The sequence below is a fragment of the Ranitomeya variabilis genome, chromosome 8 (assembly GCF_051348905.1).
Source record: "Ranitomeya variabilis isolate aRanVar5 chromosome 8, aRanVar5.hap1, whole genome shotgun sequence".
NCBI classification, from domain to species: domain Eukaryota; kingdom Metazoa; phylum Chordata; class Amphibia; order Anura; family Dendrobatidae; genus Ranitomeya; species Ranitomeya variabilis.
The window spans coordinates 133,357,283-133,382,419 of NC_135239.1; the positions used below are offsets into that span (position 1 = coordinate 133,357,283).

General features: G+C 43.2%; 3 long non-coding RNA genes across 3 annotated transcripts; all 3 read left to right on the forward strand.

The window, feature by feature from the left end:
* Positions 1-1,331: 1,331 nt before the first annotated feature.
* On the forward strand, positions 1,332-5,590 carry LOC143788464 (uncharacterized). The gene is made up of 3 exons (XR_013218639.1): positions 1,332-1,723; positions 4,038-4,089; positions 5,503-5,590. It is a non-coding gene; the product is annotated as an uncharacterized LOC143788464 (long non-coding RNA).
* A 376-nt stretch (positions 5,591-5,966) lies between these two features.
* Positions 5,967-10,367, forward strand: LOC143788381 (uncharacterized). The gene is made up of 3 exons (XR_013218616.1): positions 5,967-6,500; positions 8,815-8,866; positions 10,280-10,367. It is a non-coding gene; the product is annotated as an uncharacterized LOC143788381 (long non-coding RNA).
* A 376-nt stretch (positions 10,368-10,743) lies between these two features.
* On the forward strand, positions 10,744-15,144 carry LOC143788380 (uncharacterized). Its single transcript, XR_013218615.1, has 3 exons — positions 10,744-11,277; positions 13,592-13,643; positions 15,057-15,144. It is a non-coding gene; the product is annotated as an uncharacterized LOC143788380 (long non-coding RNA).
* Positions 15,145-25,137: the final 9,993 nt, after the last annotated feature.

Below are 25,137 nucleotides of genomic sequence, written 5' to 3' on the forward strand. Positions count from 1 at the left end.
AGGTATGTTGGTAAAGATCACCCTGAGACAAATGGGAACAAATCATATGCTGTGTCCCATAGTGTATGGTAGGAGCCTACCCTGGTGGTATATATGGAGACTCATGTGTCCAATGATATGGCGTCCAGACCCCAGTGGGCGTAGTACTATAAGGCCCAGCGTTTGTCCGGTAGTGCCTGTGAAAGTTGATAATGTTATGGTAACGATCGTAAGGCATAATAGTATGAAAATAATGTGGGTATACTTATCTTTGGAGTTGTGACCTACATCCATAGGTGGCGCAGCGGTGTGAGGCTGACACTTCCGTGTCTAAGCTGAGACTGGCGCTGGGTGACTGTGCGCGCTTCTAATCATGTGGTGCTGCGAGGTCATGTGACCGGAAGTAGAGGAGACGCCGGCGCTTGCGCTGTACAGGCTGCATTAGTGTGTGGCCGGCAAAATTTGTGTGTTGTCATGGGGATCGAGTGGGGAAACCAGCGCCTGCGCAGTTGTGCTCTATTGTGGGCTGAGTTGAAACTGGAAGGGAAGAAGGGGCGGAGGGAAGCAGGGACAGAGATAGAAAGGGAGGGCAATATCTTGGATCTATTGTAATCGTGTGTAAAGTGAATACATCTATATATATTTTAAGTGAATACTGGTCATGTAAATTACAGGATAAGTTTGAGAATTATATTGTTATACAATTATGCTGTATTGGTATCCATGAATAATTTACAAACACATTTGTTGAAATCATATATATTATTGACAATAATTGCAACTAAGTAGGAGTCCAAACCATATGAGGAAAAAGGGAAAAGGGAAAAAAAACACAAAGGGACAAAGAGAGAAGAAGAAAACGGAAACTTAGATAGACTCTATATTGTGGTAGGGGATCTTACCAACTCCACCGGGGGGAATTGCCGAGTGGATGCGTGCGACTATTCAATGGGTCTAGGGAAAGAAATACATTATGTTAGCCAATCTATTTCTCGATTGAGACCCCTTGGGCTGAGTGTGTCCAACGTGTAGATCCAGTAAGTTTCACGCTGTTTTAATAGTTGGGTGTGGTTCCCACCCCGCCTTGGTCTGGGAACTTTTTCAAGAACTTGGAACCGTAATTGGGATATATTGTGCCTGGCTTCCTGGAAGTGTGCAGGTAGAGGTAGCCAGGTCTTGCCACATCTGATGGTGGATTTGTGGCTTGAGATACGATCTCTAATGGCCTGGATGGTTTCGCCTACATACAGTAAGCCACACGGACACTTGATGATATACACTACATAGTTGGATTCGCAGGTATGATAGTCCCTAATGGGGTATCAAAGCCATCAAAGAAACAGAAGAAAAGATCGTCACCATCGAGACGCAGCTCACCTCTACTCTTACCAGCACCGAATTCAACACCTTGAAAAGTAAGGTCGATTCCATTTTGTCTACACATCAAAAAACGCTCGAGGAAAGAAAACGGACCAAATTTCAAAGAGACACCGAGGACTACCTGAACAACAGAGTCTATCGATGGGAGGAAACAGCCCACAGAAGACAATATCCGAGATCACGCCGCCCAGAAAGATACACAGCATCCGGGGACTCCTCACCGGCTGGGGGATCCTCCCCGGGCTCTGGAAGCGACACTGGCGGAGCCTCAACCACAAGAACGGCTTTTTTAGGCCCAAGCGGACGCCATGTAGGAGGTCGAGAAGGAAAAGATCGAGAACGCCAGATGACACTTCGATCACAGGTAGGGGTCCAAACCTAGTTGTGAACATTTCTGATTACTCTCTTTCCCCTTTAGAACTAAAGGTACTGAACAAAGGTCTATCTTTCTGCCCAACCCCCAGATGGGACTCCTTCCAGCTAGAAAAAGATCTACAAAGTTTCTACCGCAGCATAAGACTAAAAGTACACTTTGAGGTCAATCCATACTTCACTGGTAACACACTAGGTATATTACCTAATCGGGACGGAGGGCCACTAATCACATTGGACCAACTGGGATTGAGAAATCCCAGCAATTTTATGCCTCCCAAGACAAACCATGCCGTAGAGACCTTCATTGATCTCTTGGATAAAGACATTAAGGAGACTATCCATGACCAACGTGTAGGTCTTCTCCCAGTCCGACACAATTTAACACCACCAGAAAAACACGCACTATTTTCACTCAAAAACAACAGCAACATTATCATCAAACCCGCAGATAAGGGAGGGGCTGTCGTAGTGATGAACAAAAATCAATACACAGCTGAGGTCAAAAGACAGCTATCAGACACCACCACATATAAAAAAATCCAATCTGATCCTGTCTATAACATCCGTAGAAAGATTGATGCCATTCTTACTAAACATTCACAATTAAAAACTATTGATGCCAAAACCAAAACATACCTGACAAATGAACATCCAGTAACCCCAGTACTATACATTCTCCCAAAAATCCACAAAAACCTGCAGAATCCACCAGGACGCCCCATTGTAGCATCCACCGATTCAATCCTCAACCCCATATCCATCTACCTAGAAAAATTGCTCACGCCATATACTCACAAAACTAAATCCTTCATCCTGGACACTAGCGACTTTTTGAAAAAAATCCAAGACATTAACACGGTTCCAGCTAACAGCATCTTATACACCTTAGATGTTAGTAGCCTATATACCTCAATCTCACATGACAAGGGGATTGAGGCTGTCTCCCTCACACTAACTGAAGCCAAAATTGACACACGTTCCCACGATCTCTGTCTGGAATTACTCAATCTGGTACTCAGGGAAAATTATTTCCTTTTTGAGGATGACTTTTACGTCCAAACGTGCGGGACCGCAATGGGCTCAAATGTAGCCCCGGCGTACGCCAATCTATACATGGACCGCTTTGAACAAGACTTTATTTACCCTAACTCATTATTTCAACAACATGCCCTTCTATGGTACCGTTACATAGATGATATTTTCTGTATTTGGCAGGGTGACCACACCTCTTTAACCACATTCTACAATACCATCAACAGGGTCAGACCGGAACTCAAGTTTTCTATTTCACATCACATGGAAACTATTACCTTCCTGGACACCAAAATATGCAAAGATACCCAAGGTGTCCTTACCACCGATATCTACAGCAAACCTACCGATCGTAACAACCTTCTTTTGTACAATAGCTGCCACCCTAAATCCACAAGAAACAGCCTTCCCCGATCTCAATTTAAAAGAGTCTCCAGAATCGTATCTAGCCCCACTGTCAGACAAACCAGACTGAGCGAAATGTCCAAAAAATTCGAAGACAGACAATATCCATGTACACTTCTGAACACGGAAATGACTAAGATACTGTCAGACACAGATTCTGCAGCTATTCCACCACAGAAACCATCGAGATTACCTTTTGTCCACGGCCATCACCCCTCCATGCAAAGAATTCACAACTTGATCCATAGACAATGGCCCTTGCTTACCAAAGCTTATCCCAAAGTGGAGATCTTCAGAAATCCCCCCCTAATGTGCCTACGCAGACCACCAAACATTAGAGACAAATTGGTTAGGGCCGACATTGGATCTCGTAAACAAACACTAACTCGCACATTGAGTGGACAAAAAAGAAGGGGCACATTTCCATGCTTAAGTTGTATGTGCTGCTCTAATATCATCAAAGGGAGTGAGGTAATTCATCCACGCACAGGAAAAACCTACCCCATTAGGGACTATCATACCTGCGAATCCAACTATGTAGTGTATATCATCAAGTGTCCGTGTGGCTTACTGTATGTAGGCGAAACCATCCAGGCCATTAGAGATCGTATCTCAAGCCACAAATCCACCATCAGATGTGGCAAGACCTGGCTACCTCTACCTGCACACTTCCAGGAAGCCAGGCACAATATATCCCAATTACGGTTCCAAGTTCTTGAAAAAGTTCCCAGACCAAGGCGGGGTGGGAACCACACCCAACTATTAAAACAGCGTGAAACTTACTGGATCTACACGTTGGACACACTCAGCCCAAGGGGTCTCAATCGAGAAATAGATTGGCTAACATAATGTATTTCTTTCCCTAGACCCATTGAATAGTCGCACGCATCCACTCGGCAATTCCCCCCGGTGGAGTTGGTAAGATCCCCTACCACAATATAGAGTCTATCTAAGTTTCCGTTTTCTTCTTCTCTCTTTGTCCCTTTGTGTTTTTTTTCCCTTTTCCCTTTTTCCTCATATGGTTTGGACTCCTACTTAGTTGCAATTATTGTCAATAATATATATGATTTCAACAAATGTGTTTGTAAATTATTCATGGATACCAATACAGCATAATTGTATAACAATATAATTCTCAAACTTATCCTGTAATTTACATGACCAGTATTCACTTAAAATATATATAGATGTATTCACTTTACACACGATTACAATAGATCCAAGATATTGCCCTCCCTTTCTATCTCTGTCCCTGCTTCCCTCCGCCCCTTCTTCCCTTCCAGTTTCAACTCAGCCCACAATAGAGCACAACTGCGCAGGCGCTGGTTTCCCCACTCGATCCCCATGACAACACACAAATTTTGCCGGCCACACACTAATGCAGCCTGTACAGCGCAAGCGCCGGCGTCTCCTCTACTTCCGGTCACATGACCTCGCAGCACCACATGATTAGAAGCGCGCACAGTCACCCAGCGCCAGTCTCAGCTTAGACACGGAAGTGTCAGCCTCACACCGCTGCGCCACCTATGGATGTAGGTCACAACTCCAAAGATAAGTATACCCACATTATTTTCATACTATTATGCCTTACGATCGTTACCATAACATTATCAACTTTCACAGGCACTACCGGACAAACGCTGGGCCTTATAGTACTACGCCCACTGGGGTCTGGACGCCATATCATTGGACACATAAGTCTCCATATATACCACCAGGGTAGGCTCCTACCATACACTATGGGACACAGCATATGATTTGTTCCCATTTGTCTCAGGGTGATCTTTACCAACATACCTTTTCACAGGCCCCTGGCACAGGTTTGCCATCCTCATCCCTACCAACCATTGGCAAAGAATATCCTACGATATATGACAATCAACCAAATTGTCAGGGTAGGTTTCAATTACCCCCTCACATTGTCTCATACATCATGGTGACCCCTCTGGGACATCCACGTATACATGCCCCTCTCTTTTTATTTTTTTCTGACAGGATGATACATTTCCTTGCTCTATATCACCATTTTCCAATCAAGATAGACTCTTCATATTTTAGGTAGGCCACCTTTTTGCCTTGTTCATACGTGTTGGCACAGACACCACGATATGCATTTCCTGAAAACTTATCTCTCTTAATACGTATGTCTTATTGTTTCTTTATCTACGTATGGTATTCCATGACATCTCGCTACAGGGTCACACAGAGACATTTCTCTGTACATGAATGTCACAATTGTATATATTGTATATTAAAATGCACATTTCTTGATATATGTATATACACCAATCATTATACATAGCTAATTGTAAATATTTGTATCTTTTCCAGCGACGTTGTGACCAAGGCTATATACTAGCCGAAACGTCAACGCTTACCAGTCGCTTTTTCTAAAAAACCACTGTAAATAAAATTTCCACCTTAAGCATACCTTCAACTTGTACGTGTGCAGTGATCTTCATATCTAGTATATTCGGAACTTTTTGCTCCTTTCACTAGCACCGTCACTTTCAAATTGGTCGTGTGCGAGCCATCATAGTTTCATTGATCTACGAATTCTTTGGTTATCTGCACCGACGGAACTCATGTCGTCCGAGACCTACATGTATGATGATGCCACGGGATCTACAATTCTATCTAAGATAAGAACAAAAACTGACTTCCTACGTATACCCAATAAAGACATCAAAACGAGAGACTGGGAAAAGGAGAAAAAGAGACTTATAGCCTACGATCTACATTGCGCCACTCTTGGGGAATATCACAGACAAGGGAGGATACCACGGGGTCTACGTTGTAACCTACGACCAACCTTATTCTCAGACAACGCACAATATTGCACAACCTTTCAAAAAATACTTAACAAATGTTCATTTGATATCATCTTACTAACAATTGAATATTTACAGGAAGCCATCAAAGAAACAGAAGAAAAGATCGTCACCATCGAGACGCAGCTCACCTCTACTCTTACCAGCACCGAATTCAACACCTTGAAAAGTAAGGTCGATTCCATTTTGTCTACACATCAAAAAACGCTCGAGGAAAGAAAACGGACCAAATTTCAAAGAGACACCGAGGACTACCTGAACAACAGAGTCTATCGATGGGAGGAAACAGCCCACAGAAGACAATATCCGAGATCACGCCGCCCAGAAAGATACACAGCATCCGGGGACTCCTCACCGGCTGGGGGATCCTCCCCGGGCTCTGGAAGCGACACTGGCGGAGCCTCAACCACAAGAACGGCTTTTTTAGGCCCAAGCGGACGCCATGTAGGAGGTCGAGAAGGAAAAGATCGAGAACGCCAGATGACACTTCGATCACAGGTAGGGGTCCAAACCTAGTTGTGAACATTTCTGATTACTCTCTTTCCCCTTTAGAACTAAAGGTACTGAACAAAGGTCTATCTTTCTGCCCAACCCCCAGATGGGACTCCTTCCAGCTAGAAAAAGATCTACAAAGTTTCTACCGCAGCATAAGACTAAAAGTACACTTTGAGGTCAATCCATACTTCACTGGTAACACACTAGGTATATTACCTAATCGGGACGGAGGGCCACTAATCACATTGGACCAACTGGGATTGAGAAATCCCAGCAATTTTATGCCTCCCAAGACAAACCATGCCGTAGAGACCTTCATTGATCTCTTGGATAAAGACATTAAGGAGACTATCCATGACCAACGTGTAGGTCTTCTCCCAGTCTGACACAATTTAACACCACCAGAAAAACAGGCACTATTTTCACTCAAAAACAACAGCAACATTATCATCAAACCCGCAGATAAGGGAGGGGCTGTCGTAGTGATGAACAAAAATCAATACACAGCTGAGGTCAAAAGACAGCTATCAGACACCACCACATATAAAAAAATCCAATCTGATCCTGTCTATAACATCCGTAGAAAGATTGATGCCATTCTTACTAAACATTCACAATTAAAAACTATTGATGCCAAAACCAAAACATACCTGACAAATGAACATCCAGTAACCCCAGTACTATACATTCTCCCAAAAATCCACAAAAACCTGCAGAATCCACCAGGACGCCCCATTGTAGCATCCACCGATTCAATCCTCAACCCCATATCCATCTACCTAGAAAAATTGCTCACGCCATATACTCACAAAACTAAATCCTTCATCCTGGACACTAGCGACTTTTTGAAAAAAATCCAAGACATTAACACGGTTCCAGCTAACAGCATCTTATACACCTTAGATGTTAGTAGCCTATATACCTCAATCTCACATGACAAGGGGATTGAGGCTGTCTCCCTCACACTAACTGAAGCCAAAATTGACACACGTTCCCACGATCTCTGTCTGGAATTACTCAATCTGGTACTCAGGGAAAATTATTTCCTTTTTGAGGATGACTTTTACGTCCAAACGTGCGGGACCGCAATGGGCTCAAATGTAGCCCCGGCGTACGCCAATCTATACATGGACCGCTTTGAACAAGACTTTATTTACCCTAACTCATTATTTCAACAACATGCCCTTCTATGGTACCGTTACATAGATGATATTTTCTGTATTTGGCAGGGTGACCACACCTCTTTAACCACATTCTACAATACCATCAACAGGGTCAGACCGGAACTCAAGTTTTCTATTTCACATCACATGGAAACTATTACCTTCCTGGACACCAAAATATGCAAAGATACCCAAGGTGTCCTTACCACCGATATCTACAGCAAACCTACCGATCGTAACAACCTTCTTTTGTACAATAGCTGCCACCCTAAATCCACAAGAAACAGCCTTCCCCGATCTCAATTTAAAAGAGTCTCCAGAATCGTATCTAGCCCCACTGTCAGACAAACCAGACTGAGCGAAATGTCCAAAAAATTCGAAGACAGACAATATCCATGTACACTTCTGAACACGGAAATGACTAAGATACTGTCAGACACAGATTCTGCAGCTATTCCACCACAGAAACCATCGAGATTACCTTTTGTCCACGGCCATCACCCCTCCATGCAAAGAATTCACAACTTGATCCATAGACAATGGCCCTTGCTTACCAAAGCTTATCCCAAAGTGGAGATCTTCAGAAATCCCCCCCTAATGTGCCTACGCAGACCACCAAACATTAGAGACAAATTGGTTAGGGCCGACATTGGATCTCGTAAACAAACACTAACTCGCACATTGAGTGGACAAAAAAGAAGGGGCACATTTCCATGCTTAAGTTGTATGTGCTGCTCTAATATCATCAAAGGGAGTGAGGTAATTCATCCACGCACAGGAAAAACCTACCCCATTAGGGACTATCATACCTGCGAATCCAACTATGTAGTGTATATCATCAAGTGTCCGTGTGGCTTACTGTATGTAGGCGAAACCATCCAGGCCATTAGAGATCGTATCTCAAGCCACAAATCCACCATCAGATGTGGCAAGACCTGGCTACCTCTACCTGCACACTTCCAGGAAGCCAGGCACAATATATCCCAATTACGGTTCCAAGTTCTTGAAAAAGTTCCCAGACCAAGGCGGGGTGGGAACCACACCCAACTATTAAAACAGCGTGAAACTTACTGGATCTACACGTTGGACACACTCAGCCCAAGGGGTCTCAATCGAGAAATAGATTGGCTAACATAATGTATTTCTTTCCCTAGACCCATTGAATAGTCGCACGCATCCACTCGGCAATTCCCCCCGGTGGAGTTGGTAAGATCCCCTACCACAATATAGAGTCTATCTAAGTTTCCGTTTTCTTCTTCTCTCTTTGTCCCTTTGTGTTTTTTTTCCCTTTTCCCTTTTTCCTCATATGGTTTGGACTCCTACTTAGTTGCAATTATTGTCAATAATATATATGATTTCAACAAATGTGTTTGTAAATTATTCATGGATACCAATACAGCATAATTGTATAACAATATAATTCTCAAACTTATCCTGTAATTTACATGACCAGTATTCACTTAAAATATATATAGATGTATTCACTTTACACACGATTACAATAGATCCAAGATATTGCCCTCCCTTTCTATCTCTGTCCCTGCTTCCCTCCGCCCCTTCTTCCCTTCCAGTTTCAACTCAGCCCACAATAGAGCACAACTGCGCAGGCGCTGGTTTCCCCACTCGATCCCCATGACAACACACAAATTTTGCCGGCCACACACTAATGCAGCCTGTACAGCGCAAGCGCCGGCGTCTCCTCTACTTCCGGTCACATGACCTCGCAGCACCACATGATTAGAAGCGCGCACAGTCACCCAGCGCCAGTCTCAGCTTAGACACGGAAGTGTCAGCCTCACACCGCTGCGCCACCTATGGATGTAGGTCACAACTCCAAAGATAAGTATACCCACATTATTTTCATACTATTATGCCTTACGATCGTTACCATAACATTATCAACTTTCACAGGCACTACCGGACAAACGCTGGGCCTTATAGTACTACGCCCACTGGGGTCTGGACGCCATATCATTGGACACATAAGTCTCCATATATACCACCAGGGTAGGCTCCTACCATACACTATGGGACACAGCATATGATTTGTTCCCATTTGTCTCAGGGTGATCTTTACCAACATACCTTTTCACAGGCCCCTGGCACAGGTTTGCCATCCTCATCCCTACCAACCATTGGCAAAGAATATCCTACGATATATGACAATCAACCAAATTGTCAGGGTAGGTTTCAATTACCCCCTCACATTGTCTCATACATCATGGTGACCCCTCTGGGACATCCACGTATACATGCCCCTCTCTTTTTATTTTTTTCTGACAGGATGATACATTTCCTTGCTCTATATCACCATTTTCCAATCAAGATAGACTCTTCATATTTTAGGTAGGCCACCTTTTTGCCTTGTTCATACGTGTTGGCACAGACACCACGATATGCATTTCCTGAAAACTTATCTCTCTTAATACGTATGTCTTATTGTTTCTTTATCTACGTATGGTATTCCATGACATCTCGCTACAGGGTCACACAGAGACATTTCTCTGTACATGAATGTCACAATTGTATATATTGTATATTAAAATGCACATTTCTTGATATATGTATATACACCAATCATTATACATAGCTAATTGTAAATATTTGTATCTTTTCCAGCGACGTTGTGACCAAGGCTATATACTAGCCGAAACGTCAACGCTTACCAGTCGCTTTTTCTAAAAAACCACTGTAAATAAAATTTCCACCTTAAGCATACCTTCAACTTGTACGTGTGCAGTGATCTTCATATCTAGTATATTCGGAACTTTTTGCTCCTTTCACTAGCACCGTCACTTTCAAATTGGTCGTGTGCGAGCCATCATAGTTTCATTGATCTACGAATTCTTTGGTTATCTGCACCGACGGAACTCATGTCGTCCGAGACCTACATGTATGATGATGCCACGGGATCTACAATTCTATCTAAGATAAGAACAAAAACTGACTTCCTACGTATACCCAATAAAGACATCAAAACGAGAGACTGGGAAAAGGAGAAAAAGAGACTTATAGCCTACGATCTACATTGCGCCACTCTTGGGGAATATCACAGACAAGGGAGGATACCACGGGGTCTACGTTGTAACCTACGACCAACCTTATTCTCAGACAACGCACAATATTGCACAACCTTTCAAAAAATACTTAACAAATGTTCATTTGATATCATCTTACTAACAATTGAATATTTACAGGAAGCCATCAAAGAAACAGAAGAAAAGATCGTCACCATCGAGACGCAGCTCACCTCTACTCTTACCAGCACCGAATTCAACACCTTGAAAAGTAAGGTCGATTCCATTTTGTCTACACATCAAAAAACGCTCGAGGAAAGAAAACGGACCAAATTTCAAAGAGACACCGAGGACTACCTGAACAACAGAGTCTATCGATGGGAGGAAACAGCCCACAGAAGACAATATCCGAGATCACGCCGCCCAGAAAGATACACAGCATCCGGGGACTCCTCACCGGCTGGGGGATCCTCCCCGGGCTCTGGAAGCGACACTGGCGGAGCCTCAACCACAAGAACGGCTTTTTTAGGCCCAAGCGGACGCCATGTAGGAGGTCGAGAAGGAAAAGATCGAGAACGCCAGATGACACTTCGATCACAGGTAGGGGTCCAAACCTAGTTGTGAACATTTCTGATTACTCTCTTTCCCCTTTAGAACTAAAGGTACTGAACAAAGGTCTATCTTTCTGCCCAACCCCCAGATGGGACTCCTTCCAGCTAGAAAAAGATCTACAAAGTTTCTACCGCAGCATAAGACTAAAAGTACACTTTGAGGTCAATCCATACTTCACTGGTAACACACTAGGTATATTACCTAATCGGGACGGAGGGCCACTAATCACATTGGACCAACTGGGATTGAGAAATCCCAGCAATTTTATGCCTCCCAAGACAAACCATGCCGTAGAGACCTTCATTGATCTCTTGGATAAAGACATTAAGGAGACTATCCATGACCAACGTGTAGGTCTTCTCCCAGTCTGACACAATTTAACACCACCAGAAAAACAGGCACTATTTTCACTCAAAAACAACAGCAACATTATCATCAAACCCGCAGATAAGGGAGGGGCTGTCGTAGTGATGAACAAAAATCAATACACAGCTGAGGTCAAAAGACAGCTATCAGACACCACCACATATAAAAAAATCCAATCTGATCCTGTCTATAACATCCGTAGAAAGATTGATGCCATTCTTACTAAACATTCACAATTAAAAACTATTGATGCCAAAACCAAAACATACCTGACAAATGAACATCCAGTAACCCCAGTACTATACATTCTCCCAAAAATCCACAAAAACCTGCAGAATCCACCAGGACGCCCCATTGTAGCATCCACCGATTCAATCCTCAACCCCATATCCATCTACCTAGAAAAATTGCTCACGCCATATACTCACAAAACTAAATCCTTCATCCTGGACACTAGCGACTTTTTGAAAAAAATCCAAGACATTAACACGGTTCCAGCTAACAGCATCTTATACACCTTAGATGTTAGTAGCCTATATACCTCAATCTCACATGACAAGGGGATTGAGGCTGTCTCCCTCACACTAACTGAAGCCAAAATTGACACACGTTCCCACGATCTCTGTCTGGAATTACTCAATCTGGTACTCAGGGAAAATTATTTCCTTTTTGAGGATGACTTTTACGTCCAAACGTGCGGGACCGCAATGGGCTCAAATGTAGCCCCGGCGTACGCCAATCTATACATGGACCGCTTTGAACAAGACTTTATTTACCCTAACTCATTATTTCAACAACATGCCCTTCTATGGTACCGTTACATAGATGATATTTTCTGTATTTGGCAGGGTGACCACACCTCTTTAACCACATTCTACAATACCATCAACAGGGTCAGACCGGAACTCAAGTTTTCTATTTCACATCACATGGAAACTATTACCTTCCTGGACACCAAAATATGCAAAGATACCCAAGGTGTCCTTACCACCGATATCTACAGCAAACCTACCGATCGTAACAACCTTCTTTTGTACAATAGCTGCCACCCTAAATCCACAAGAAACAGCCTTCCCCGATCTCAATTTAAAAGAGTCTCCAGAATCGTATCTAGCCCCACTGTCAGACAAACCAGACTGAGCGAAATGTCCAAAAAATTCGAAGACAGACAATATCCATGTACACTTCTGAACACGGAAATGACTAAGATACTGTCAGACACAGATTCTGCAGCTATTCCACCACAGAAACCATCGAGATTACCTTTTGTCCACGGCCATCACCCCTCCATGCAAAGAATTCACAACTTGATCCATAGACAATGGCCCTTGCTTACCAAAGCTTATCCCAAAGTGGAGATCTTCAGAAATCCCCCCCTAATGTGCCTACGCAGACCACCAAACATTAGAGACAAATTGGTTAGGGCCGACATTGGATCTCGTAAACAAACACTAACTCGCACATTGAGTGGACAAAAAAGAAGGGGCACATTTCCATGCTTAAGTTGTATGTGCTGCTCTAATATCATCAAAGGGAGTGAGGTAATTCATCCACGCACAGGAAAAACCTACCCCATTAGGGACTATCATACCTGCGAATCCAACTATGTAGTGTATATCATCAAGTGTCCGTGTGGCTTACTGTATGTAGGCGAAACCATCCAGGCCATTAGAGATCGTATCTCAAGCCACAAATCCACCATCAGATGTGGCAAGACCTGGCTACCTCTACCTGCACACTTCCAGGAAGCCAGGCACAATATATCCCAATTACGGTTCCAAGTTCTTGAAAAAGTTCCCAGACCAAGGCGGGGTGGGAACCACACCCAACTATTAAAACAGCGTGAAACTTACTGGATCTACACGTTGGACACACTCAGCCCAAGGGGTCTCAATCGAGAAATAGATTGGCTAACATAATGTATTTCTTTCCCTAGACCCATTGAATAGTCGCACGCATCCACTCGGCAATTCCCCCCGGTGGAGTTGGTAAGATCCCCTACCACAATATAGAGTCTATCTAAGTTTCCGTTTTCTTCTTCTCTCTTTGTCCCTTTGTGTTTTTTTTCCCTTTTCCCTTTTTCCTCATATGGTTTGGACTCCTACTTAGTTGCAATTATTGTCAATAATATATATGATTTCAACAAATGTGTTTGTAAATTATTCATGGATACCAATACAGCATAATTGTATAACAATATAATTCTCAAACTTATCCTGTAATTTACATGACCAGTATTCACTTAAAATATATATAGATGTATTCACTTTACACACGATTACAATAGATCCAAGATATTGCCCTCCCTTTCTATCTCTGTCCCTGCTTCCCTCCGCCCCTTCTTCCCTTCCAGTTTCAACTCAGCCCACAATAGAGCACAACTGCGCAGGCGCTGGTTTCCCCACTCGATCCCCATGACAACACACAAATTTTGCCGGCCACACACTAATGCAGCCTGTACAGCGCAAGCGCCGGCGTCTCCTCTACTTCCGGTCACATGACCTCGCAGCACCACATGATTAGAAGCGCGCACAGTCACCCAGCGCCAGTCTCAGCTTAGACACGGAAGTGTCAGCCTCACACCGCTGCGCCACCTATGGATGTAGGTCACAACTCCAAAGATAAGTATACCCACATTATTTTCATACTATTATGCCTTACGATCGTTACCATAACATTATCAACTTTCACAGGCACTACCGGACAAACGCTGGGCCTTATAGTACTACGCCCACTGGGGTCTGGACGCCATATCATTGGACACATAAGTCTCCATATATACCACCAGGGTAGGCTCCTACCATACACTATGGGACACAGCATATGATTTGTTCCCATTTGTCTCAGGGTGATCTTTACCAACATACCTTTCCACAGGCCCCTGGCACAGGTTTGCCATCCTCATCCCTACCAACCATTGGCAAAGAATATCCTACGATATATGACAATCAACCAAATTGTCAGGGTAGGTTTCAATTACCCCCTCACATTGTCTCATACATCATGGTGACCCCTCTGGGACATCCACGTATACATGCCCCTCTCTTTTTATTTTTTTCTGACAGGATGATACATTTCCTTGCTCTATATCACCATTTTCCAATCAAGATAGACTCTTCATATTTTAGGTAGGCCACCTTTTTGCCTTGTTCATACGTGTTGGCACAGACACCACGATATGCATTTCCTGAAAACGTATCTCTCTTAATACGTATGTCTTATTGTTTCTTTATCTACGTATGGTATTCCATGACATCTCGCTACAGGGTCACACAGAGACATTTCTCTGTACATGAATGTCACAATTGTATATATTGTATATTAAAATGCACATTTCTTGATATATGTATATACACCAATCATTATACATAGCTAATTGTAAATATTTGTATCTTTTCCAGCGACGTTGTGACCAAGGCTATATACTAGCCGAAACGTCAACGCTTACCAGTCGCTTTTTCTAAAAAACCACTGTAAATAAAATTTCCACCTTAAGCATACCTTCAACTTGTACGTGTGCAGTGATCTTCATATCTAGTACTCTCAAAATGGTTCATAACCGCATTAGCGTAAGCAGTCGCGACATTCGAACCCATTGCTGTGCCGCACTTCTGGATATAGAAAGTATCCTCATACAGGATGTAGTTCTCGTAAAGCACTAAGGTGAGTATGTCCAGGCAGAATTGGATAGCATCTCCTGACATAGAAGACTGACATAATAGATGTCTTGTAGCCTCAATGCCCTTTGTGTGTTGGATTGACGTTTAGAGGCTATTAACATCAAGGGTAACAAGGGTACTGTTTGGTGGTACTGGTCAAGTTGTTTGATTATACCTAAGGAAGTGTCCGGTATCCAGGAGAAAAGATCGGGTAGATTTAATCAGTGGTGTAAGGACCCTCTCCAGAAAGATAGAAAGAGGAGACAGGATAGAGTCTGTCGAGGCCACAATCGGTCGGCCAGGGGGGTTTTGGAGTGATTTATGGATCTTAGGTAATACGTAGAAAACCGGTGTTACGGGATGAGTGTTGATGAGGAAGGTTGCTGTTTTCTGATCAATAGTATGTCATGTTAGATATGTGTCAATTACACTCTGAATTTTACGACTGATGGTTGCAACCGGGTCCCTTGGTATAGTGCCATAGGTATTAGTATCAGACAATTGGCGGTTTACTTCACTCATGTATTGTGCACGGTTCATGACTACAATTGCTCCCCCTTTATCTGCTGGATTCACCATAATAGATTTATTAGTGTGAAGAGAGGACAGGGCTTGTTTCTCTGTGGGAGAAAGATTGGAGTGAGGAGGAAAAAACCGAGACGTTGCTGGTGTGTGAGAGAACTAACCTCCTGGTCCACTAGAGAAATAAAGGTTTCGGTGACATGATAGGTCCGAGGAGGACAGAAATTGCTCCGGTTACGGAGACCAAGAGTGGTGATAGATAGCGCCGGTACTTTGTTATCCTCCGTGGGGGGTGCTGGAGTTCGAGTGTTATCTGTGCTCAGACCGAAGTGAGTTTTTAATCTGATTGTCCGATAAAACCGCTCCAAGTCCTTTTTCAATTGGAAAACATCCCAGCTTGGTGTAGGGCAGAAGGAAAGTCCCTTTTGTAGTATTGAGAACTCTGCAGGGGAAAGAAGATGGTCCGATATATTGATCACTAGGTTCATGGTCTCACCTGTGATCATGTTGTCATTCTTTCGCTTGGATCGCCTTGTGGGTCTCCTTGGTAGTGTCCTCCCTTGCGACCTTTGGATAAAAAACGTTGATGGCTGGAATTGGTAACACCGGTTTTCTACGTATTACCTAAGATCCATAAATCACTTCAAAACCCCCCTGGCCGACCGATTGTGGCCTAGACAGACTCTATCCTGTCTCCTCTTTCTATCTTTCTGGAGAGGGTCCCTTACACCACTGATTAAATCTACCTGATCTTTTCTCCTGGATACCGGACACTTCCTTAGGGTAATCAAACAACTTCACACAGTACCACCAAACAGTACCCTTGTTACCCTTGATGTTTGTTACAGAACCCCCAGCACCCAGCATATCTTGGGCCGTTATATGTATGTATAATAGGTTCCATGTGAGATACAGGCTGCGCCCCTGGGCAGAGGGGACAAGATATCCCCCTTCTGTCCTCCCCCCACCTTTGTAATTCCCACAGTAAATATCAGCAGGCTCTGGCCACCTGCGGCTATTGTAATGTATGTCTGGCCTGCTGCTTTTCTATTGGCCTGTCCTCTGTATCTGTGTTATATATTCTGTGTCCTGTGAATAAAGTGCGGTCAGACTGGAAATACGTGGAGAAGCAGTGAGATTTTATATGCGCCCATGTAACCAAGCAATTCCAGCCAGCGTCCTTCATTCAGAATCCAGCCAAAGCAGAGTGGACCTCCTGAAACACGGGGTGGTACTTAAAGAGGTACTACAGCACAGTAGACCCCGTTACAATGTTAATAGCCTCTATACGTCAATCCAACACACAAAGGGCATTGAGACTACAAGACATCTATTATGTCAGTCTTCTATGTCAGGAGATGCTATCCAATTCTGCCTGGACATACCCATCTTAGTGCTCTACGAGAACTACTTCCTGTATGAGGATACTTTCTATATCCAGAAGTGCGGCACAGCAATGAATTTGAACGTCGAGCCTGTTTACGCTAATGCATTTATGAACCATTTTGAGACAACCTATGTATTCACTAACGACCTTTTCTTACAGAATGTCCTGGGATATCACCGTTATATTGATGATATTTTCCTCATTTGGACGGGTACGTCTGACACATTATTGTCCTTCCACTCCCATTTGAATTCCATCTTCCCCGAGCTCCAATTCACCATCCACTATAACACTGATTCAGTATCATTTCTGGACACCAGGGTCCTTAAGGGCACTGATGGATGCCTTTCCACAGATATCTACTGTAAACCTACGGACTGCAATAGTCTTCTACATTATACCAGCTGCCATCCTCGCTCAATGAAAAACAGCCTGCCACATTCAAAGGTTAATAGGGTGGCCCGCATTGTCTCTGACCCCGGGACACTTAATGATAGACTAGATACCATGACACACAAATTCCAGGCAAGATGTTATCCTTCCAAACTTCTCACTGAGGAGAAAGTACGTACTCTTTCACCTCCATCTCCTCGGCCTCCGAGCAATTCACAAGAAAGGATTCTATTTGTACATGTCTTCCATCCATTAATGCCTAAAATCCATTCTATCATCAGGAGACACTGGCCTCTCCTAGCAAAAGCATACCCTAATATTCCTCCTTTCAAGGAACCAGCTTTAATGTGCAGTAAGAGACCCCCTAACATCAGAGATAAGCTTGTAAGAGCTGACATAGGCAGTGCACGGCCTACCACTACACAGAAATTTCTGGGTACCCGACGTAATGGCACCTTCCCTTGCCTTAATTGTGCAGCCTGCTCCAACGTGATTAAATCCGACAGCATAACCCACCCCAGAACTGGCAAGTCCTATCCCATACGTGGATTCCACACATGTGATTCTAACTTTGTTGTGTATTTAATTAAATGCCCATGTGGACTCCTTTACGTGGGAGAAACCACGCAGCACATCAAGGACCGTCTTGCCAGCCATAAGTCCACCATTAGGTGCGGGAAAAATTGGTTGCCTCTACCTGATCACTTTACAAAATCCAGACACACTGTGGCCCAGCTTAAGTTTCAAGTAATCGAACATGTCCTCCACCCCAGAAGAGGGGGCGATCATATCAAACTCCTCAGGTCACGTGAGACCCACTGGATATACAAACTAGACACCCTGACTCCGAAGCGACTCAACAGGGAGATTGATTGGTTATTATGAGCTTTGTGTATCCGTTTATTAATCATCTTTCACTCTATTACTTTGCAGACCCGCTAATACGCAAGTTCATTAGACCAGCTAGTCATTATGACATTAGGTGAGCTGCCCGAGCCCCCTAGCCTTATTTCATTCCCATTATTTTGCTCCTTTCCCTTATTTATTTCATTTTATTTTACTTTATTGTTTAGACACACCGTAGATTCTAGTAATAACATTGCGGCTACTACCTAGTTCCCAGGCCGTTTATAATCCCCATTCTAGCTTTATGCATAACAGTACACCTTCTTAATCAGAGATATATGCTGCACATGGTTACTGGTTGGTACAACATAGGCTGCGCAAGCGCACTGAAGCTCCACACAGTAGCGATATGTCACTTCCGGTCCGCACCATCCATTTCCGGTGCGGAGGCCATTAAACCCACTCACACCGGACTCACATCAGACCCTGCACATCCTGTACTGGAGCAAGGCGCGGGAGCGCCGCTGTACATTCAGACACCACAGGTAATTACCTAGGAACACCTCAGACCTCTGGTGGATATTTATTTATACAATGGGACTAGTGACAAACGTACCATTTACCCTAAAGGTACCTTCACACTAAGCGACGCTGCAGCGATACAGACAACGATGCCGATCGCTGCAGCATTGCTGTGTGGTCGCTGGAGAGCTGTCACACAGACCGCTCTCCAGCGACCAACGATGCCAAGGTCCCCGGGTAACCAGAGTAAACATCGGGTTGCTAAGTGCAGGGCCGCGCTTAGTAACCTGATGTTTACCCTGGTTACCAGTGTAAAATGTAAAAAAGCAAACAGTACATACTCACATTCGCGTCCCCCGGCGTCCGCTTCCCTGCACTGACTGAGTGCCGGCCCTAACAGCAGTGCGGTGACGTCACCGCTGTGCTGTGCTTTCACTTTACGGCCGGCGCTCAGTCAGTGCAGGAAGCGGACGGCTGGGGACGCGAATGTGAGTATGTACTGTTTGTTTTTTTACATTTTACACTGGTAACCAGGGTAAACATCGGGTTACTAAGCGCGGCCCTGCGCTTAGTAACCCAATATTTACCCTGGTTACCATTGTAAAACATCGCTGGTATCGTTGCTTTTGCTGTCAAACACAACGATACACGCCGATCTGACGACCAAATAAAGTTCTGAACTTTAACCAACGACCAGCGATATCACAGCGGGATCCTGATCGCTGCTGCCTGTCACACTCAACGATATCGCTAGCCAGGACGCTGCAACGTCACGGATCGCTAGCGATATCGTTTAGTGTGAAGGTACCTTAACAGGTCCACATTACTGGACGGAAGGTTCCACAGGCAAACTGATAAAATTGCAATAGGTACCTTATCCTTTTCTATAGGCACGTTTCTTTACTCGACATGAAGCTAATCCATTCTCACCTTTTCCTGCAGAGTCTGTATTTCACCACTGGGATTTTCCCCTCTCTGCACACTACCTTTTAACTGGAATAAGGTAATTACTATGCGACGGTTCTTGATGTATATGGGGATTGCTTTGATCATCATGTTGTTTTAATGGGTGATGTTTTCATTTTGTGATGTTATATACATACTTCACGGTACATACCTTTCTCTGCAAACCTTGTATTTTTTGCACTATATACTCACAATACTATCCCTACCCACAGGATGCTCAGGATTTTTTGTGCCTTATCCCGACTTTTGATCCCTGATTTATCATTTCCACTGATGTCTGTATATATTGCCGTTGGTAGAAAAATCTTGTTTCCTTGTTCGAGACTAGGACGATCTACTGTTTTTTTGGTTTTTTTGACATTTTGATATTTTTTTTGACATTTTGATATGCATTTCTTTATTTTATTAATTGTATTTTGCGTATTTCCTTTTTTCTTCACAGCGATTACGTGACAAAGGCTCTGGCTGAGCCGAAACGTTGTATTAAGATCGCATATGCTGTAATATTCTGTTACGCTCCCAGTTTTTATATATATAATAAATTGACACTAAACTTTGCATTACTAATCTATAGAGAGTGCGGTGAATTTTGATATTTGCTAAGGAAACAGTATGGCAGGACCAACTGAAGAATGTGAAGTGGATTTTCCTGTGGCCATCCAGTACCTGGGTTCAAAGGCTTATTGGGGTGCATATGACTTGATAGCAGGGCAGGCCTTGCATTCAATGCAACATTTTTTCAGGAAGCCCTCCTGTACCTATAGATATAGCTGCGACTCAAGGGGAAGTCATTATTATGGGGGACTTCAACTACCCTGAAATAGATTGGGGAACAGAAAGCTACAGTTTCAGCAAAGGTAATCGGATTTTGACAACTATGAGAGACGATTACCTTTCACAACTGGTTCAGGACCCAACAAGAAGGGGGGCACTGCTAGACCTAATATTAACCAACAGGCCAGACCGCATAGCAAATATAAGGGTTGGGGGTCACTTGGGGAATAGTGATCACAAAATAATAAGTTTTCATGTATCCTTCAATAAGATGTATAGTAGAGGGGTTACAAGGACACTAAACTTCAGGAGGGCAAATTTCCAGCGGATGAGAGATGATCTTGGTGCAATTAACTGGGACGATACCCTGAGACATAAAAATACACAAAGAAAATGGGAGACGTTTATTAGCATCCTGGATAGGACCTGTGCACAGTATACACTCACCGGCCACTTTATTAGGTACACCATGCTAGTAACGGGTTGGACCCCCTTTTGCCTTCAGAACTGCCTCAATTCTTCGTGGCATAGATTCAACAAGGTGCTGGAAGCATTCCTCAGAGATTTTGGTCCATATTGACATGATGGCATCACACAGTTGCCGCAGATTTGTCGGCTGCACATCCCAAAGATGCTCCATACAAGGCAGGATGGATCCATGCTTTCATGTTGTTTACGCCAAATTCTGACCCTACCATCCGAATGTCGCAGCAGAAATCGAGACTCATCAGACCAAGCAACGTTTTTCCAATCTTCTACTGTCCAATTTCGATGAGCTTGTACAAATTGTAGCCTCAGTTTCCTGTTCTTAGCTGAAAGGAGTGGTACCCGGTGTGGTCTTCTGCTGCTGTAGCCCATCTGCCTCAAAGTTCGACGCACTGTGCGTTCAGAGATGCTCTTAGGCCTACCTTGGTTGTAACGGGTGGCGATTTGAGTCACTGTTGCCTTTCTATCAGCTCGAACCAGTCTGCCCATTCTCCTCTGACCTCTGGCATCAACAAGGCATTTCCGCCCACAGAACTGCCGCTCACTGGATTTTTTTTCTTTTTCGGACCATTCTCTGTAAACCCTAGAGATGGTTGTGCGTGAAAATCCCAGTAGATCAGCAGTTTCTGAAATACTCAGACCAGCCCTTCTGGCACCAACAACCATGCCACGTTCAAAGGCACTCAAATCACCTTTCTTCCCCATACTGATGCTCGGTTTGAACTGCAGGAGATTGTCTTGACCATGTCTACATGTCTAAATGCACTGAGTTGCCGCCATGTGATTGGCTGATTAGAAATTAAGTGTTAACAAGAAGTTGGACAGGTGTACCTAATAAAGTGGCCGGTGAGTGTATACCGTATGGGAATAAACATACTAGAAAGAGAAGGAAACCAATATGGCTAAATAAAGCTGTAAGGGGCGCAATAAGGGACAAAAAGAAAGCATTTAGAGAATTAAAGGAAGTAGGTAGTGATGAGGCATTAAATAAATACAGAAAATTAAATACATTCTGTAAAAAGCAAATCAAGGCAGCAAAAATTGAGACAGAGAGACTCATTGCTAGAGAGAGTAAAAATAATCCCAAAATATTCTTTAACTACGTAAATAGTTAGAAACTAAAAGATGATAGTGTTGGCCCCCTTAAAAATAGTCTGGGTGAAATTTAGCCAATATGCTAAATGACTTTTTTCATCAGTATTTACACAAGAAAATTCCATGGCAGACAATATGATCAGTGATAACAAAAGTTCCCCTTAAATGTCACCTGCTTAAACCAGCAGGAAGTACGGCGGCGTCTAAAAATCACTAAAATTGACAAATCTCCGGGCCCGGATGGGATACACCCCCGAGTACTGCAGGAATTAAGTACAGTCATTGATAGACCATTATTTTTAATCTTTAAAGACTCCATAATAACAGGGTCTGTACCACAGGACTGGCGTATAGCAAATGTGGTGCCAATATTCAAAAAGGGGACAAAAACGGAACTCGGAAATTACAGGCCAGTAAGCTTAACCTCTACTGTAGGTAAAATCCTGGAGGGCATTCTAAGGGATGCTATACTGGAGTATCTGAAGAGGAATAACCTCATGACCCAATATCAACATGGGTTTACTAGGGACCGTTCCTGTCAGACAAATCTGATCAATTTCTATGAAGAGGTAAGTTTCAGACTGGACCAAGTGGACGTAGTGTATATGGACTTTTCAAAAGCTTTTGATACGGTGCCACACAAAAGGTTGATGCATAAAATGAAAATAATGGGGATCGGGGAAAATATGTGTAAGTGGGTTAAGAGCTGGCTCAGGGATAGGAAACAAAGGGTGGTTATTAATGGAGCACATTCGGACTGGGTCGCGGTTAGCAGTGGGGTACCACAGGGGTCAGTATTGGGCCCTTTTTTAACATATTTATTAATGACCTTGTAGTGGGCATTCAGAGCAGAATTTCAATATTTGCAGATGACACTAAACTCTGCAGGGTAATCAATACAGAGGAGGACAATTTTATATTACAGGATGATTTATGTAAACTAGAAGCTTGGGCTGATAAATGGCAAATGATCTTTAATGGGGATAACTGTAAGGTCATGCACTTGGGTAGAAGTAATAAGATGTATAACTATGTGCTTAGTTATAAAACTCTGGGCGAAACCATCAATGAAAAAGACCTGGGCGTAGGCGTGGATGACAAACTCTCATTTAGTGGCCAGTGTCAGGCAGCTGCTACAAAGGCAAATAAAATAATGGGATGCATTAAAAGAGGCATAGATGCTCATGAGCAGAACATAATTTTACCTCTATACAAGTCACTAGTTCAACCACACTTAGAATACTGTGTACAGTTCTGGTCTTCGGTGTATAAGAAAGACATAGCTGAACTAGAGCGGGTGCAGAGAAGTATATGAGGGGACAGTACAAAGACCTTTCTGATGATCTTTTTAATCATAGACCTGAGACAGGGACAAGGGGGCATCCTCTACATCTGTAGGGAAGAAGGTTTAAGCATAATAACAGACGCAAGTTCTTTACCATAAAAGCAGAGAGACTATGGAACTCTCTGCAGTATGATGTTGTAATGAGTGATTCATTACTTAAATTTAAGAGGGGACTGGATGCCTTTCTTGAAAAATATAAAGTTACAGGTTATATATTAGATTCCTTGATAGGGCGTTGATCCAGGGCACTAGTCTGATTGCCGTATCTGGGGAAAAAATTCCTTCCCGACTCCAATGTGGAGCTTACTCTTTGCCATGGGTTTTTTTTTGCCTTCCTCTTGATCAACATGTTAGGGCATGTTAGGTTAGGCTATGGGTTGAACTAGATGGACTTAAAGAGTCTTCCTTCAACCTTAATAACTATTTTACTATGTATGTTACTATGTTACCTCTTGTGAAAGGGGTATTGGGGTGCGTTGTAATTGTTTGCAGCCCAGCCACTCACTTCATAGGCAATAACAACATAGGAGAGCCAATGTTTAATAATGGCCCTTTAAGAATATTAATGCCGCCTGATGCCCCTCTAAAAATAGGCTTTGAGACTTTAAAGACTGAGTCCCTCTTTCATAAATGAAACAAGATGGGTCTACTTATGTGTCACACACCACATGGCCAGCTAGGGTTGTTAAATGTTACAATGACATTTTCTAGTGAATGCATTTGTATTGGTTGAAAGCAATGTAAAAGACTTACATTCGGGTCGAGTTCCCGAGCAGTCCAATTTGCTCGACCCGATCAATAAGCACCAAAGCATTTTAGTGCTCGCTCATCACTATTAGTTTTACATTTCAATCATTAGCATTCAAGTGTACTAGGAATTTGTCCAATTCCGATCTGTTGCCCTGCCAAATGAATAGAAGGTCATCAATGAAACACATCCAGCTCACTACAGACGGACCTTGTGCATCGCACAAATATGATAACATATGCTCATGTTCCCATTGTTCCATAAAGAGGTTGGCATATGAGGGCACAAAGGACGCCCCCATTGCCACTCCCCATTGTTGCACCTAAAATTGTTTTTTAAATGTAAAATGATTATGGTTCAATGCGTATTCCAATTATTCAAGAAGAAGTTGTAACTAGTGTTGAGCGATACTTTCCGATATCGGAAAGTATCGGTATCGGAAAGTATCGGCCGATACCGTCAAAATATCGGATCTAATCCGATACCGATACCCGATCCCAATGCAAGTCAATGGGACGAAAATATCGGAATTAAAATAAACCCTTTATAAACTTGTAGGTTCATTCTACATGAAGGAAAACAACTAAGAATAATGTAGGATGTATTGGGGGACGTGGCGGAGACATTAAAGGCACAGAGGTTTAGCCCAATGTAATAGAATAGCAGGATTTTTTTTTTTTTATGACGTTCGGCGGTAGAAAGATTTTGACTATGTTAATTTTTTTTTTATTTTGTCAGA